This window comes from Sorex fumeus, unplaced genomic scaffold (genome assembly GCF_029834395.1).
Source record: "Sorex fumeus unplaced genomic scaffold, SorFum_2.1 ptg000030l, whole genome shotgun sequence".
NCBI classification, from domain to species: Eukaryota; Metazoa; Chordata; class Mammalia; order Eulipotyphla; family Soricidae; genus Sorex; species Sorex fumeus.
The window spans coordinates 8,364,565-8,370,149 of NW_026606087.1; positions in this window are offsets into that span (position 1 = coordinate 8,364,565).

Here is a 5,585-nt window from a genome sequence, read left to right on the forward strand (position 1 = left end):
TTTTGGCGCGAACCCGCTGGCCCCGCCCCGTCCCGCTCGGCGCCCGGCCGGGCTGGGGAGGAGGAGGCGGCGGCGCCGCCCCGGACAGGGCCGGGCTGGAGCGGCCGAGCCCGCGGGCCTGGGAGGAGCCGTCGGGATCTCTAACTCCGAGAGGCGGGGCCCAGGGCCGTCCCGCCCGAGGCCTCCAGGCTGCCTCCCGTCGCCCCGGGGTCTGAAGCGCACAGGTGGCTGAAGAGCGTCTCAGAGACTCCGCAGGCCCGGGCGTGTGTGGGTGTGTGGTGCGGGGGAGCAGCCCCCCGCCGATGCCCGGGGAAGCAGGCCCCCGGTCGCACGCCGACTCGGAGCCCGCCAAGTGTAGGGCGCCGTGGGCGTGGCTGTGAGCAGTCACGTTCCCGGGGTTTGAGGTGGGAGCGGGGCCGGGGCGAAGGCCGCTCGCCGGACCGTGCCGAACTGGGGAGAGAAGATTGCTGGGGCCTGACACCGAGCTCGGGAAGAAGCGGGACCTGCGGGTTCTCGAGATCCGTGGGGGCGGCCTCTGGGCCTCAGTTTCTCCCCCGTCCGCCCGCCCGCCCGCCCGCCAGCCCGAAGGGATTGTTAGGGTGAGGTGGAGGCTCCCCTCGGCCACGGCAATGGGGGCGCCGTGCTCGCGTCCGCTAGTCACGCGAGACTTGCCCGCCGTCTACTATAAACAGAGCCCCCGGGGCCTGGCACACGCCCGGTGCCCCCGCGTGCCCCCGAGTGGGTATTTGTTTGCCGACACGTGGCGAGTGTTTGCAAAACCGATTGGCGCGGCTGGCTGCGAACTTAAATGCAACTTGATTAAAACGTCCGACGGGTCCAGTGCATCCCGTTTGGGCGCACAAATTATCTTAGAGCGTTTCCGTTGTAAATCACCACGGAAGGGAGCAAGACTATTTTTTTTTCTTCCCTGTGTTGCGCTGTGTAATTCGTTGAGTTATGTTCACTAAAATGAGAATCGCTGCGGCCTAGAACTTAAACTACTCTGGGGATTTAAAAATTAGTTGATAAAGCCACCAGCGGTGGGTTGCAGACCTCAGTGAATATCGAAGTGTTGAAGAAGACTTTGTTTGGATTTACATCCTTAAGCCGTTGGAACGGGCCGCGTGGCCATTTGCATTTATTTCTGTTGTCGGTTCGATTCTTCTATTGTCGGTTTGTTGTTTTTTGTGATACCGGGGATCTAACCCAATTGTCTGCCTTTATTGCAGCGCTTAGCGGATAGTAACACTTTGCATTTTACTGTGGATGTTGGGTTCAAGATGGTTTCGTTATAATACTGATGGAAAAGAATCCCTGCCCTTGCTGAGTCAATGACATTTAAGGGCTTTTCTTTCTGCAGCCCTCAAGGACATAATTTTTTTTAGAAAGTTTTGGTAGTTTTCAAGAACGTGGGGCCAGAGCGATAGTGTACAGCAGGACGGCGCTTCCCCTGTAACTCCATAAGGTCCCCTGTGCTTTTCAGGAGTGATACCTGCTTGCAGAACGGAGGAGTTAGCTCTGAGCATTTTTGGTATCGAGCCCCCTCCCCCCCCAAAAAAAGAACCTAGAGAAGACTTTAAGTGAGAACTAATTGTTCGTTCAAGAGCTCGTCCAGAGGTCAGGGCCACATGTATAACACAAGAATCCCAACCAGATCCCTGGCACACTATGCCCAACCCCGCCCTTGCAGCCTGGATCTAGCCCCTAAAGGGCTAAGCACGCCAGAGTGTAGACCTGATCTTTCTCTGCACCAATCCATGGTGTTGTCCTAGCATTTTGTTGCATTTTGTCCTAGCATTTTTTGGCGTTGCCCTAGCATTTTGCATGTCAGGGTTCCCTGAACACCGCTTGGGAGGTCCGGGGAGGGGGGGGATGGGAAGAAATATATATATTAAACTGCCGCTGCAGGTATCGTACAAGGGTTTTAAAGCCCCCCACTAGCATTCGGTTTGATTCCCAGTTCTGCCTGGTGCTCCAGCACTACCCGGTGTAGCTCAAACCCCACCCCCAACCCCTAATAAAAGTTAAACATAGGCTGGATTTTCAGCAAGAGAAAGATATTTTGGTACTTACCGTATAGGGGTCACCAGAGATAACTTACAGGACTATACTGTAGTGAAAAATACTTTCATGTGTGTCTTTTATGTTGATTTATCTTAATTGTATGCGCTTTGAAGGCAAAAACCCTTTTGTATTTTCCAAAGGCATTCTCAGATCTTTGGTGGCCAAAGCCCAGGAGTGGATTTTAACACCCCATTCCAACACTTCCTTCTCCTTCCCCCTTGATGACAAAATTCTTTGTCATGAGAATAGGTCTACAACTTGTTTACAGAACTGAGTTGGGGGAGTGGGGGTTGCACCACTGGGGATTGGGGGTGTGGATACTGGTGACGGTTTGGTGTAGGAACTTTTGTACGCAGGAAACCTATCTTTACAGTATTGTAAATCACGGGTATAGCCAAATAAAAAAATTTAAGTTCTTTGAATAGTTGATATTTTTCTCATTCTACATCAAGTGTAAATAAAAATAATTTTAAGGTGGTCTGAAGCAATTTTAAGGTGGCTCTACTAGCACCCTTAGTAGAGCCCTTAGGGTGCCAGCCTTGCAGACTTCTGACCCCCAGCACCACATGTGGTCTTCCAAGTACTGTCAGGAGTGATCCTTGAGTGATGAGCCAGAAATAAACCCTGAGCACCTCTGAATGTGTCCAAAAAAAAAAAAGTAATACTAATAATGACAACTTTGGAAAACTTTTTTTTTTTGGCCTTTAATGTAAGTTGCAAGTAAAAATAGCATACTCAGTCTGGAAAAAGAGAACTTAAAGCCCCGGTAGACATTCCTCTCCCCAGCTTGAACTAAAGCCCTCTTCTGTATAGTTCTTATGTATCTTATTTTGGTATCCACACAATTTCACATTTCTTCGTACCCTTCACTCTCAGATCATGCTTCTTTATTTCCTTAACATGCTTGAATCTAACTCAAACTTATGCCATCCCCTTTTAAAAAAAAGTGTGTGTAAAGGATAGCAGATATCACATTTTCCCTCCGTGTTTTTTTTCTTTTTTTTTCTTTTTTCTTTTTCTCAATATAAGACAGAAAAAGAAATTTAGCACCGCTTCAACCCTTTGCCTAGTCACCACCCCGCCCCCACCTCATCCCTTTCTGGAGGTAAACAGCCTTTTAGCGTATTATGTTGAGTGTTTTGGTTTTGGTTTTGTCAACTCTTAACTTTGCCACCTCCCTGCTTCCCTAAACTGGGAGGTTCTTGAAAGAGGCAGTTTAGGGCACAGGACCTGAGTTCCAGATATAAATGGAAGGCATTCTTGGTCCACAGTCCCAGTGCTTAGAAATCTTTGCACCCAGGATTTCATATACAATGAGAGAGATATGTTATAGATTAAGGGGAAAAATAAACAGACTGGCAGAAAGGAGGAAATGTATTTTAAATTGAAAACAAAATGTATTTCATTGACTTAGTCCACTTCCAGGTAAAATATATGTTCCCTGCCTGCTCCAGAGTTTCTACCACACTGGATGTGGACTAAATAGTACTCATTGTTTACTTGTCTGGCTTCCCTCCCATCCCAGATTGAGATCAAGTTTTATTTGTCTTAAGAGCTCCAGTAACTAGCAGTATGCTGTGAACCTGGAGAAGATTCCTAATAAATGTTTCTGGAACCATTTCATAAAAATCCAGTATTTTTAAAAGCAGAGGTGCCAAAATGCCAGATTACAAAGCCAGGCACAACCTTCTTGAGCTGAAAACACAGCACAGCGTTGTAGTTGAATTGCAGCACTGCCCTAACTGAAATTCTAAGTGATTGTTCTGATTTTTCAAAATTTCCAGTTTCTCTGTAGTGGAGAGACAGGGTTACGCCCACCTGCTGCCGGGCATATCTAATTCAAATTTCCTGTGTTTGTAACTGTGATGTTGCTAGGCAACTTTTGCAGAATCCACAGGCTGGTGGTAATGTTGTAATAACTAAGTAAAAATCTTGCCTCTGGGTACTAAGAGAACAAACTTAACCTGTTTATCCCCTTAGATAGCTGACTTAGCAAGTCAAAGACATTAATACCCCTATTGTCAGCCCATTTACCTTTAGCAAAACAAGCAAGAGTACTAGCTTGAGTTATAACTGAGGCCTGGAATTGTGGCTAAGCAATGGAATGAATGCATGCCTTTGCTTGTATGGCCCTGGGGCCAGGGGGGAGTGGGGGAAGGGCCACCCCCTGCAAGGTTCTGTTACCATCACAGCAAAAATAAAGAATTTTTAAAAGATTTATAATTGAGATTACTAAACTATCCAAATTTTCAACACACCGTAAATGAATATGTATACGTACTCTTACTAACTTGAGCCTTACAGTTTTTCATGAAAGATCCCTCAGAATCAGGAAGCATAGCACAGTGGTAGGGCGTTTGCCTTGTAAGCCACCGGCCGGCCAGCCGAGTTGGGTTAGATTCCTCTGCCCCTCTCGGAAAGCCCAAAGAGTATTTCGTGCACTCGGCAAAGCCTGGCAAGCTACCCGTGACATATTCAATATGCCAAACACAGTAACAGCAAGTCTCACAACGGAGACGTTACTGGGCCCTCTCGAGCAAATCGATGAACAACCGGAAGACAGTGCTACAGTAAAATTTATAGGAATGTTTCCTAAGACTAGCTTTACCTAAGCTGACTCTTTGCTATTTTATGCTTTTGATTCAGTAACTCGGGGTTAATAATAACTTTCTCTAAACAAGAGTCTGTTTGATAGATTTCTGTTGAAAAGTAAAGCTATGTTGGTCAAATTTGTTTTTCAGGTTAAATAATAAATCACATGGTAAAGAAATAGAATTTTCTTTATCTTTCTTGTCGTATTTACCTTTCCTCTCTGGCTAGTTTTCTCAGCAAATCTCACCTTGCTACAACCCTGCTCTAACTGTTACCAACTGCCACTTGGCCCCAAGAATCCAGATCTCAGCCTAGAATGTGGTCACTCCTACCACTGCTCCTGTTTGAGTTCTCAGATATAGATTAGATTTCTCTACTTTGTCACTTGTCTTAATACCTTTGATGGATATAGTTGTTTGACCGTTAAACCACCTGTTCATCAGCTCACCCAGAGAATACATATAATCAACTCAACTCCTCCTCAATGGATTAGATGTGAGACTAGCATTGCCCCTTAAAACAGTGTTCAATAAATGTTATATACGCTTTTCATTATAGTAACATTGCTGGAAAATAATCTACACTTTATAGTTAATGACTTCATAGCCAATAAATGCATCACGTGTTCTCAAATAAGTGTGTACAGGTGTATAGCTGAGTTTGTGTACAACCAGCAAGGCTCATCAAATCAGAACAGATAGTAAAGATCTGAGAACCTGAATATATCTCAGGAAAAGGAACCAGTTAAGAGCATGTATTACGGGGCCAGAGTGATAGTACAGCCGGTAGGGTTTGATTCATGTCATTCCATATGTTCCCCTGAGCACCTCTAGAAGTGATCCCTGAGCAGAGCCAGGAGTCAGTCCTGAGTATAGCCAGGTGTAGGAAAAACAACAACATATGTTTTTATGAAATCATGAAATAAATGT